Raw genomic sequence first — 13,254 nt, 5'->3', positions numbered from 1 at the left:
TAAAATGATGGATTTGGAAAAACTATGTGACCAAAAGCAAACCACCTGATTTCTCTGCAACTTGTTTCCTTCATCTAAAAACACTAACAATTTAGGGCACCTGGTGTGGCTCAGTCAGTTGCATGTCTGAGTTTGGTTCAGGTCATGATCTCACGGCTCATGAGTTCAAGCCCTGCGTCAGGCTCTGTGCTGACACCTCAGAGCCTGGAGCCTGTTTCAGATTCTGTGCCTCCCTCTCTCTCTGCCCCTCCCCATCTCTGTCTATCTCTCTCTCAAAAATAAATAAACATTTTTAAAAACTAAAAAAAGATAAATAAAAACACTAACATTTTAAAGATAATACTACCTTAAGGGCCCTACCAACTTTACTAGTCTATAATTCAAAGAAAATTAAAAAGTTAGGTCACAAAACAGTACACTTCAACATTGTTTAGAATTGTACCATTAGCCACAAACAGTAGGAATGACAGAGAAATGCAGCCAAAGTCTTTCCTTCAGAGAAATCAAAAAACACAAGAGTAATTTCTTCAGCCTGTATCTTTAAAAAGTCAAAAAATAAATTGCAATTTGGAGTTAAACATATCAAACTGAACATACATATTTACCTCTACTTCTTTCCCAGACCTAACACAACTTTAAAGGGATCAAAATGGCAGAACAGGAGAGAAAATAACAGCAATAAATTTCTGGAAGCTGACAAACACATGAACAAGCAGCAACCAACTTAGGAAACTAGAAAAAGTTGTACTGTAACCCAGCAGGGGAAAATAAGTCAATTTCCACTACAAATTAGCTCAGTAACAGGAAGAAAAAGGTGCCTCTGTGAGGGAGGATAATACCAGAACTAAAACAGGATTGGTTGAAAGGCTGTGTAATAGCATGAGACACACAGTTTGCCTCCTCCACCTCACCTAATCAGGTGGCCACCCCTCTCTCATGCCGGCAAAAGACTATAGATGTCTCTAGATTAGGGATACCAACACAGCTGAGACTGGTACCATCCATGATGTGGGAGATTAAGTGAAGGTCTACATAATAAATGGTACCAGCCATGATTCTGTAGCTTGTATCAGACCATCCTACCTCCAAAAACAACCAAAATACTGAGTAAAATAAATAAAACAACAGACAGGAATTGAGGGGCTATAATCATTGAGAGGTGGGAATATGCTAATAAGTTCCACATTCACCCCAGCCTTCTCCCTAGAGACATTTTCCAAACTGTGACGTAGCACCATGGAGCTTAAGTAGAAAGCACCAATCCTATTGAGCTAAGGAGAAGAGAGGTCAGAGTTTAAGGCTGCCAAAATCCTGGAGAGAAGGAAAAAGAACAGAAAAAGCCCCAAATTCTGCACATAAATTCCTCTACTGTCAGTTAGCCCATTCCCAAGTTGTGCATACTCAGAGCAAGACTAAAACAGACTAGTCCTAACAAAGCCTAACACCAATTTTGATAGGATAAAAGAGTAATCTGCTAATACTCCCATCAGCCTGTCAGAAAACATAACAAATTTTTTGGAAGATACATGTTCCAGAGCCTCTATGACTTTCATTCACAACATCCAGTATCCAGTCAAAAATCATGAGCCGTGGGGCACCTATGTGGCTTAGTGGGTTGAACAGCTGACTCTTGATTTCAGTTCAGCTCATGATCCCAGGGTTGTGGGATGGAGCTCCGCATCAGGCTCCATGCTTATGCAGAGCATGGAGCCTGCTTACGATTCTCTCTCTCTCTCTACCCCCCTCCCTCTCCTCCACTTGTGTTCTAGAAAGAAAGAAAGAAAGAAAGAAAGAAAGAAAGAAAGAAAGAAAGAAAGAAAGAAAGAAAGAAAGAAAGAAAATTAGGGGAGCCTGGGTGGCTCAGTTGGGTTAAGTATCCAACTCTTGATTTCCGCTCAGGTCATGATTTCACACTCTTGGTATACAGTTCTGAGTTGGGCTCTGCGCTGACAGTGTGGAGCCTGCTTGGGATTCTCTCTCTCCCTCTCTCTCTCCGTACCCCCTCCCCACTCTCACTCCTGTTCTCTCCCTCTCAAACAAATATTTTTAAAAACTTATGAGGCCTATAAAAAAAAAAAAAAAAAAAAGAACCAAATAACCAAAACCAAAAGAAATAAACAATAGAAATAGAATTACAAATGACTCAAATATGGACATATCATAGAGGATTTTAAATAACCATGAATAGTATGTTCAAGAAAATAAGAGGAAAAGATGAACAAAAGTGATTTTTTTTAAAGATGGAGAATTTCAACAAAGAACTAAAACTTACTTTTTAAAAGTAAATGAACACTCCAGAACTAAAATAGAAGATATCTGAAATTAAGAAGGCATCACATGGTTTTTACACAGGATAGGATATAGAAGACAGGTTTTTAACCTGGAAAATGAATCAACAGAAAATATTCAAGGGGCACCTGGGTAGCTCAGTTGATTAAGTGTCTGACTCTTTATTTTGGCTCAGGTCATGAACTCACAGTTTGTGATTTCTGAGCCCCACGTCGGGCTCCGTGCTAACTGCAAGGAGCATGCTTGGAATCCTCTCTCTCCCTTTTTCTCCCTCTCAGCGCTGCACCCCCCTCCCCACTTACTGGATCTCTCTCCCTCAAAATAAATGAATAAAACTAAAAAAAAAAAAGGAAAATAGAAAGAAAACACAAGCACACAAAAGAAAAATAGGGGGGAAGACTTAATATTAAAAAAGATTTGTTTTTTAATTTTTAAAGTTTGAGAGAGAGAGAGAATATGAATGGGGGGGCAGAGAGAGAGGGGGGACAGAGGATCCAAAGCAAGCTCTGCATTAACAGGAGAGAGCCTCATGCAGGGCTTGAACTCATGAAATGTGAGATCATGACCTGAGCTGAAGTTGGATGTTTAACCAACTGAGCTACTCAGGCACCCCAAATCAGAAAACTTTTAATTCTTAGTCTCTACATTTAATTCTGCCCTAATAAAAACACAAGCTTTATGGGTCACAGTGATTAGACAAGCTGATTTGAAGTCAATATGAGAAAAAAGCAAGAATAGCCAGAGAAATACTGAAAACAAAACAAAACAAAAAACACCAATGAAGGAAGACTTATCTACTTGATATCAAGACACATTTTTAGGGGCATCTGAGTCGCTCAGTAGGTTAAGCGTCCAACTCTTGATTTCAGCTCAGGTCATGATCTCACAGTTAATGAGATCAAGCCCTGGGTGAGATTATGCACTGACAGTGCATATCCTGCTTGGGATTCTCTCTCCCTCACCTCTCTCTCTGCTCTTCACCTCTCTCTCTCTCTCTCTCTCTCTCTCTCTCTCTCTCTCAAAAAAAAAAACAAAACTTTTTTTAAAAAAAGGACACATTATATTACAATAACATACACATATATTACAGTAACTATGAAATTGACAGGCAAATCATAGAAAGTCCAGAAACCTATCAAAAACATTTTTTTTTTAACTTGGTGGATGAGCATGACATTTCAACTCGGTGGTGAAAAATTAAATTTTGAAATAAATAATATTTAGACAATTAGGTAGTAATGTGTGGAAAACACAAAGCTTACACTCATTTTCTTCACTTTACATCAATGCAAATTCCAGATGATAAACTACTCAAATGTTAAAAAAAAAAATAGGATGACTTTTGATTGTTTTTTTAATTTTTTTAACCTTTATTTATTTTTGAGAGAGAGAGACAGAGCATGAGTAGGGGAGGAACAGAGAGAGAAGGAGACACAGAATCTGAAGCAGGCTCCAGGCTCTGAGCTGTCAGCAGAGAGCCTGATGCGGGGCTTGAACTCACGAACTGCGAGATCGTGACCTGAGCCAAAGTCGGACGCTTAACCGACTGAGTCACCCAGGCACCCCTTTGTTTGTTTTTAAAGAGAGAACATGCAAGTACACACGGTGAGGAGCAGAGGAAGAAGGAGAAACAGAATCTTAAGCAGCTCCAAACCCAGCATGGGAGCCTGAGGGGAGGCTCTATCCCAGGTAGGGTGAGATCATGACCTGAGGTGACTGAGCCACCCAGGTTCCCCACGTATCTGACTCTTGATCTCAGGTTAGGTCTAGATCTCAGGGTCATGAGTACAAGCCCCACCCTGGGCTCCATGCCCAGTGTGGAGCCTACCTAAAATAATAATAATAATAATAATAATAATAATAATAATAATAATAGAGATAAACTTTGTTATGTATATTGTACTTTAATTTTAAAAAGTATAAGACTTAGCATTTTTCATCCATCAGAATGGCAAAATTCAGGAAGTTTATTACCGTACTATGTTGGAGGGGAATATAAAAAAACAGAATATGGTGTGAATACAAATCGATACAAATACTAAGGAATATAAAATTCCACAATATCGCAGTGCCTGGGTGGCTCAGTCGGTTAAGTGTCCGACTTTGGCTCAGGTCATGATCTCACGGTTTGTGAGTTTGAGCCCGGCATCGGGCTCTGGGCTGACAGCTCACAGCCTGGAGCCTGCTTGGGATGTCTCCCTCTCTCTCTGCCTCTCCCCTGCTCATGCTCTCTCTCTCTCAAAAATAAATAAAACATTAAAAAAATTAATAAAGAAAAATAAAATCCCACAATATCTACCAAAATTATTATCAGTGTTCACTTTTCCAGAAATTCCATTTTTAGGAATCTACCCTACAAGTATTTCCAAATGTATGAGAATGACACATACACAAACTTATCCTCTGCAACACTGTTTGAAATGATAAAATGTAAATATCCACAAGCAAATCAAAAAGAAGCAAGGGGGCTCAATCTCAGGACCATGAGATCATGACCTGAGCCGAAATCAAGAGTCGGACATTTAACTGACTCAGCCACCCACATGCCCCGATAAGAATTAATTTCTAGGTACCAGAATTATAAATATGGCATACTACCATTTGTATATTAAAAGGAAATATATGTATGTTTATACTTACTTACTTATATATGTGAGTATACGTATATATATAAAATCCTTACATGTATACACACACATAATTCCTTGCATGTGTAATACCTCTGAAGGGATACACAATGAACTGGTATACTATTGGCTGCCTTTAGGGAAAGGAACTGAGTAATTAAGAGGAAGATTTTTTTCAGTCTTTTGTACCTTCTAAATTTTAACCATATGAATATATTATTTATTCAAGACAATAAATAAAATTTAAAAACAATAAATGCCGACAGAAAGAAGAATGCTAGCTAAATCAATTTCTCCAGTTAAAATCCTTAAACAGTACCCATTTCCAAACATTTAACGTTGACATTCAAAGTTCTCCTACATGGCATACTTCTCAAGTATGTCAACTATGTTCCAAAAAAACATCTTAGCCTCTAGTCAAATTAGACACCTTTTCTCACATTTAACTAAGACTTTTTTAAGCCACAATAGGGAGTGTTTAACAAAATAAAATTTGTGCACCAAATATGAAAAATGCCAGAGTACATGAACGAAAACTATATCTTCACCAATCTGGAACTTTTAAATCTCTTCAGCTCTTTTTTAGCTATCTGATGGACAAATTTTCACTAAGAGAAACACTGGTAGAGGAATGTCAACAGAGTTCACGAAGTCCTTATGGTTCTGTCTGCAGCTACAATCCATACATATGGTTTTCCAAATATTAAATAACATTTTGAACAGTGGGAGAAGGACAATTTACCTTCTCAGTGAGTCAAGTCCCTGATCTATTTCCTATTAGTCAAAAAAGCAGACAGCAAAAATGGGATTCCATTAGACTTCTTTCAAAACATTTTTCTTCTCTGTAAGTCTATACAGACAACAATTACTGGCTTCCCTAATGGAAACCACCAACACGTAAGTAAAGAATTTATATTCATGAAATGGTGTCATGTCCACAACTTAGAGGGTAGAGATTGGAGTAAAATGTACTAGGAATACAATGTCACCGTATTAAAATTACCTCAACAGAATTTCTGTGGCCAAGTTCCATAACCCTTACTAAACTCCTAATGCTGACTCTTATTGTGCAAAAACCTGTTTTCCCACAAAAGATGCTCCTTACCTTTCACCTAGAACAAAGAGCAATCTGAAATGAAATAGATCTGTGGACTCTCTAATACCAAACAAATCTAAACTAGAAACAAAACACTACTTCTCTCCATATTTGGCTCCCCTCCATCATCCCTACAATACTGCTGCATCACATGAAAAGACTATTATTATATTGGATATTACTTTTAATCCTTCATAAATATTTCTATTACTCACCATGGCAAAAAAAAAATTTCTGCTTCTTGTGGGTGGAGCTTAGAGAATAAAAATTAGGTCTGTATAAAAAAAAGTTATGATGAACTCCGAAAGTAGTATAACTTTTAATGCCTTACATAGGAGATTGTTTCAAATTACATAAATTGAAATAGAAAACTATAAGCTACCAGTTAATTCTCACTCATTTTTTATTAAAATATATAGGTGCTTTAAAATCGGAGGCAACATATACGCAATGTAAATGACTGTTTATCCATACCAAGATTTCTATTATTATTTTAACTCCGTTATCACTATAACTTTTTAACTAATGTCTGAGGACTGCTTTGTATTACATACTGTTCTTGAGAGAATTAAAATTTTAATGAAATGAATATATTATTTTCCATGTACTTAGAGTTAGTATCCCTGCAAGCTCTACATAAGCAAGTCGAAGCAAGATCTCCTCATTCCCAGTACCATTTTACTATTTTGCATATCATTGCTTCCCCCAAGTGCAACTCACCTCAATGACACAGGGCGTTAGTCGAAATAACGGTGATGATCGACAAGCATCGGTCTAGGTGTAGCAACCTTCCTTTGGCAATTAATGAGGCAGAGGCATCATCCCGCATTTTGAAAATGACATCCTGAAAGAGAAACCAAGTCTGTCTAACCTGCAGCAGCTCACAGACCACTTGAAGGGGTGCACTGAGACTCCTACACCCGACACCAGACTTTGGCTGACCCCTCAGGCTTGCCTCCTTGCCGCCTCCGGCAACGCCCCATGAGACAGGTCCACACTACTCAGAGCAAACGGATTGGTTTCTGAGCCCCCTTGGAAACGGCGGGCGGCGGCAAGGGGAGTGCCCGGGTTACCGCCCCTGCAACTTCACAGAGGTGGTTGCTAGTGGCCTCGGCGGGATGGGGGTGGGGGGATGGCATCTGGGACAGGGAGGCTACCTGCCTGCCACGTCCTTCTGTTTCGCGACGCTTGTTCTGTACTCGGGGATACGCGGACAACTGCTTAGGACTCCAAGCGGACGACTATGCACCCTAGCGCCCCCAACCCCTAGCGCGAATGCAGAGGAAGGGGGAGCGGCCAGCGCGTCACTGGCGCTGGCGTGTGACGTCAGCACGCGGAAGCTGGCGCGCATTGGGGGTGGGGGGGAAGGAGTGGCGCGGCGTGGCGGGGCGGGGCAAAGGCACAGCAGGTGAGAGAGGATGAGAAAAGGAGGCAAAGGAGATGAAAGGGAAAGAGTGAGCCAGAGATGAGGGCTAGAACTCACAAATAGAAGCTGATTTTGATTAAAGCACATTATAAATTTTTCCCACAAATACTACACAGAGAATGGCACTTCTTTTTGTTGTTAACGTGAAGGTTGTTCCTTAGGGATACCGCATGTTTTAAAGTAATTTTGCTTTAGAAAGCAAGCTTGTTTCTAGTATATCTTGGATGATTACAGCAAGAAAGTATTTTTAAGCCTTGACTTTGTTTTTTAAAGGCTATAATGTAGTTTTCTACACATTTACATCTAATGTGTGTATAAATTACTTGCCGGTGTATTCAAAGGTGGTTGAAGCACCATTCTTTATGGCAGGACTTTCAAAGACAGGAAGAGATTTTCTTGTAATAAGGGATCAAGTCTATCGTCGTCATGAGTAGCTCTATGGCTAAGTTGCCTTATCTAGAGTATTCCTGAGATGCTGGAGAATCCAAACTTGAAGCCGAAGGAGGACGGTGGCTTGTCTACTACGTAAGCTACATTCCAGGTTGTATCTGTTGGACATGTGATGTATGTAGCCTGGTGGAAAGTTTACAGATTTTACCAGAGACCTCAGAGGTCAAAGATTCGGGTCAGTGCTTCAAAGAAATAGCCTTCCTTCTCTCTCATACTCTAATACATCAACACCCAAGACCCCTGTGAGTTTTCCCAATCTGTGGTTTAGCCAGGCTTATAAGAAATACTAAAAGGAAGAAAAGACAAGACAAGACTATTACTGGCAAGGAAATTGAAAGTTTTTGGCTTCTTTGCCAGAAGATGGCACTGCAAGTCATCCAAACTGGCAAATTGGAGAGAATCTGCTTTGGTTTATCTCCTCTTCAATCTCCATCCATTCAAAAGACTTGTTTTCCTCATTTTCTCATTTCTAGGCTAACCTCCTTTGGCCCCTCCCACCCTCAGTTAGCAGGAATTTTGGTGTCTGAATGCACAATAACGACAGTTCTACCCACGTACCTTTATACAGCAAAGCAGCATAAGAATGTTGCCAATTGCTAATCTAAGTAAATTCTCTTTTGCTGCATTCATGAAGAATGGCTAGTCGGATACCTCCTTAGGTAACTCTTCAGGCTCTTATCATAAACTGTTGGAATATAAACTGCTACTGTCTTTGTAGAAGCCATGCTAGCAATATGCATATCCTTTTGACTTATTTTGTCAAGTCTGTAAAATAACACCATACAACATGCCCCCCCCCCCCCCGAATGGTAGAATTGCTGGCAGAAGGAAATGGTTTACACAACCTCCACTCGCTGATAAGCTCTACAATTTGTTTCTCTGTATCTGCCAGGGTAGCAGTTCTAGATCTGCTTTGAATAGATAAACTCTTACCACTGTGAGTAATTATATTTTCCCCTTTCCTGAGGGCTTAAAGATTTTATTGGCTGCTTACTGAGGAGGGAATAAAGCTAATGTGAGTATTGGTAGAGTTTTTGTTACTAATGCATCAACTCAGTTTTAATCAAAAGAAAATATGATTTCCAGTACAAGAAACTGATTTTACTCACATAACTTATTCTGCTATACCTCCTAATATTTCCTATATACTGAGGGCTTCTTATTAATTTTTGTTTGGGTTTTTTTTTCCAGTTTTATTAAGATATGTGACATACAGTACTATATAAATTTAAGGTGTACAGTCTAAACATTTAACTTATATATTATAAACTGATTATCATTAATAATTATTAGTTTAGCTGATACTCATTGTCTCATATAAAGAAGAAAGAAAAAGTTGTTTTTCTCTTGTGAGAACTTTTATGGAAAAAATAGAAAATAACAAGAACTTCTAAGATTTATTCTTTTACCAACTTTCAAATATACTATATAGCACTGTTAATATAGACATCATGTTGTACGTTACATCCTCAGTCCTTAATTATAACTGAAAGTTTGTAGCTTTTGACACCTTATCAAATCCCCCCCCCACCCCCACCCCCCGCCCACACACACTCCTACTAAGGGCTTTTTAAAATGGATACTAAGACCTGTAGTCAAAAGATAAATTAAACAACCTATCGTAGGCAGAATAAAGGCCACCCAGTGATTTCCCTGCCCCCCAATCCCTGGAATCTGTGAATATATTAGGTTACATGGCAAGGGGGAATTAAAGGTGCAGATGGAATTAAAATTACTAATCAGCTGACCTTAAAATAGGGAGATGAGCCTGGATTATCCACGTGGACCCAATGTAATCACAAGAGTCCTTAAAAGTGAAAGAGGAAGGCAAGAGAGTCAGAATCAGAAGGAAATGTTACTTTAGAGGAAGTTCAGAATGAGAACTTCTCTTTAGAGGAAGAACAGAATGAGAAAGATTCAAACCACTGCTGCTGGATTTGAACATGGAGGAGGGGGCAATTCAAGTGGTCTCTAGAAGCTGCAAAAGGCACAGAAATGGATTCTCCCCTAGAGCTTCTAGAAGCAAACACAACACTGCTACCATCTTAATTTTAACCAGTGAGATTTGTATCGGACTTCTAAGCTACAGAACTCTAAGATAATAAACCTGTGTTGTTTCAAGACACTAAATCTGTGGGAATCTGTTGTAATAGCATACTAATACAAACTCGTATTCTTTTAAGGTTCCAGGAGCAGAGTAGATCAGGCTGACTGGTAAATTCTTTTTATTGTGTACGAAAAGCCCACAGCTTCATAAAGTATCTGGTAAGAACTCCAACCAGACAGAATCCCTTCTGGAACACTTGCTGAGAAGGAATAAGATCAAGCTGGAAGTATTCACATTAGAACACATAAAGAAAATGTTCAAGGGATCTGGTTATAGTCCTTACCATGTAAAACACCCAAGTCTGTTGAAGAGGAGGTTTAACACCACTAGATTCTTCTAACACAAATACTAGAGGAATTACAGAAAAGGTTCTTCCCTGGATAGAATCTATCGTTCTATCACTAAAATATCACATAGCATATTGTTTAGATAGATTGCCCATGTCTAATGTAGTTCTTCTAACTTAATGCTGCTTATTAACAGAATAATTATGAATATGGATACTGAGGCCCAAACTTGGAATAATTAAAACAATTTCTGAGAGTGGATTCCAAGCAAGAGTATTTTTTTGAAGCTCCCTAGGTGGCTCTGATGCAAAGTGAAGGTTGAAAACTACTGACAAGATGGTTGTATGTCAGAAATGGATTTTAAAATAAACATGTTCTTGCAAAAAAGTAAGGTAGTGTGTAGTATAAACAATATTACAGAAAACCAAATGTGCAAATAGACTCATTGTTGCCCACTTACAAGAGATCCTTGGGATAATCCCCCATGTAGAAACTAATACACTACCATAAAAGGATTTAGGATTTATTTATAAAAGGATCATAGAAAGCAGATATGATTGATTAATAGCCTCTGACTATTCTCTACTATTCTCAGAGACTATGTGCTTCTTCCCAAAATTAGGCTACATATCTCCATTGACAGAAGAAAACATCTAATGTCTGTAAATCTCTTGTAAGACTTGTCCAACAGTGTTCCAAGTTACATAAAAGTGTTCTTGGATATTATCACGGTGCCATGAATTTGACCTCGATAAAAGAAATGAAAGAGTCATGAGAAGTTTGACTGTATTGTGAGCACTCCCACTATCACCATGGGCACAATACCAATTGTAGCCATGAAATTGTGTAGCCCAGAATTGTATTATTTGAGAATATTCAATTCTGCCCTGGTAAAAAAAAAAAAAGAAATGGTATAAGAAATAACACTCACGTGTTAAGCAGATAAGTTACTAACCTGTGTTATATGGTGGACAGGTAAAGTTAACAGGACATATACTTTTGAACATAGGTAGAAAAGTCTGGAAAGACCAAGAGATGCCTAATATTAATGAGGCACTAAACATATGAGAGGCATCTAATCATTAAGCACTAATATACTCATGACGTACTCAATATACACGAAACACTCAACATTCACAGGTCTTAATTCTGTGGCCCTGTGTGACATTCACACTGTGTCCCACATGACCTGCTCCAAAAGTGCAAAACCTGTACCTGCTCAACGGGTTAACTGGCAAGCTACAGAGGTGCCCAGGTACTCTTGCCCCTGCATCTCTTTAAAATATCCAGAGTGTCATTGGCTTAGGCACCTTCCATCTCTGAACCCTTGCTCAAATATCAACTCTGGTCCTAATTACCTAACCATGAACAGAAAGGTTAATATGCCAAAAAGAGAGATAAGACATATTAGCATTGCATAACCACATGTTTCAAATCATGTGTCTTTCCTCTCGACTTGTACCTTATCTGAAGTGTGTTAATTTTTCCCTCTTGCTTCTCATGGTATGTTAGCCTTTCTGTGACCTCTGAGATAGCTTATCTGGTAGTATATTTGGGGGGTATCATTGTATGAGTGTAATTTCCCACACAACACCAAGCAGGTACTATCTGGATATTACTTGGGATTGTATGTTATAAAGAATTTCAAAAAAGTGCAACTCTTTTGCCTAATATCCTATAATTTTTAACTCTGCACTCAAAAAAATTCCAGACTTTGCTGGCAACAAGGGAAGAATCCTTAATTTTGGTAGGTCCTAAGATATGTCCTTAGAATAATTTTTAATCTTTTAAATTTTCCAAATAAACCAGATTAACAATTTTTGGAATATTTATTTTAGTAGAGTTTATTTTAATTGGAGGAAGCTAAATTTCTTGATCCTACAAAGGTCACTCGAGTGGCCCACTGATTACTGCATATGCTGGGTGACTAGACCTCACTGTTCCAGGATTAGATAGCAAGAACTTTTGGAATTTTTTGCCTGTTTGTTTAAGTGGTATAGTCTGAAATTCAGACTTGTGGAAATATGTGTAATCTTTTACCTATAACTTCATGTGAGACCTAGAGACAAGGGAAGGGCAAAGGGGGGTTTGAAAAAAAGTTACACTGAGAGAAATGTGATTTGTGGGTTGATGCCCACACTGAATCGGGAAGTCAATGTAAATAGTGATTTGAGTCTGTGAGGTTGTCAGCTGGTGCAAACATATATGAGCCAAAAAAGCTGGTGCTTAAGCCTATTAAGGCATAAAACCCTTTTGGGTGAGGGTTGCACAAAGAGGATTTCCTTTTCTCAAAACAACAACAAAAAAATCAAACACAAGCAAAACAAACAAACAAACAAAAACCCCAAACCTACTAGTGTATCAGGAAAGGAAGGAGCACTCTTTCACCACTTTTGGGTAGGTGGCTGTGCATTTGAGAATAGTGACTCCTATCTCTCTTTTTTGTTTTTGAACTGGAATGCCTACAACTGTTACCTTATGCCCATCCCACCACAGTATTTTGGGAGTGTTGGGAGTGGATAACTTGCCTCTTTAGTTTCACAGGTCCACAGATGAAGAATTAATAGATTACAGGCAGGAACATCATCTTCATTTGATTTGGAAGAAATTTTGGACTTTGAGCTGATGATATTTAGATTAAGAGGAAGTTTTGAACTTTAAGTTGATGCTATATTGGGATGAGCCCTTTCAGAACCTTGGAAAAGGGTGAATGTATTATATTTTATCTATAAATCATCAGGGGCTAGAGGGCAGACTGTGGGAGGTAAATTCTGAGATGGCCCCAAGATTCCCATGCCCTGAAGTACATGCAAAAATATCATTGCCTCTCCTTCACTGTGGGCCACACTGTGAATATAGGGATTTCACTTCCATTATAAGGTTATTAATCAATTGACTGTGAATTAATTAAAAAATGAGATTATGATGGATGGGCTTGACTTAATTAAGTGACCCCTAAAAAAGAAGTCAGA

The 13,254-nt window shown here is 38.6% G+C and overlaps 1 protein-coding gene across 8 annotated transcripts in view; it reads right to left on the bottom strand.

The window, feature by feature from the left end:
- NEK1 (NIMA related kinase 1) overlaps positions 1-7,320 on the bottom strand; it is a 214,403-nt gene extending 207,083 nt beyond the window's left edge. For all 8 annotated transcript variants that reach the window (XM_053901128.1, XM_053901131.1, XM_053901130.1 and 5 more), the window contains exons 1-2: positions 7,170-7,320; positions 6,733-6,856 (exon numbers count right to left, since the gene is read on the bottom strand). The gene's annotated coding sequence lies outside the window, so the exon portion shown is untranslated. The remainder of the gene's footprint in view (positions 1-6,732; positions 6,857-7,169) is intronic.
- Between the last annotated feature and the right edge of the window lie 5,934 nt (positions 7,321-13,254).

Source organism: Panthera pardus, unplaced genomic scaffold (genome assembly GCF_024362965.1).
Source record: "Panthera pardus isolate Hobbes unplaced genomic scaffold, ASM2436296v1 HiC_scaffold_13, whole genome shotgun sequence".
NCBI lineage: Eukaryota > Metazoa > Chordata > Mammalia > Carnivora > Felidae > Panthera > Panthera pardus.
Note: the sequence above shows the minus strand (reverse complement) of the source record. Positions and strands in the feature narration are given on the sequence as shown.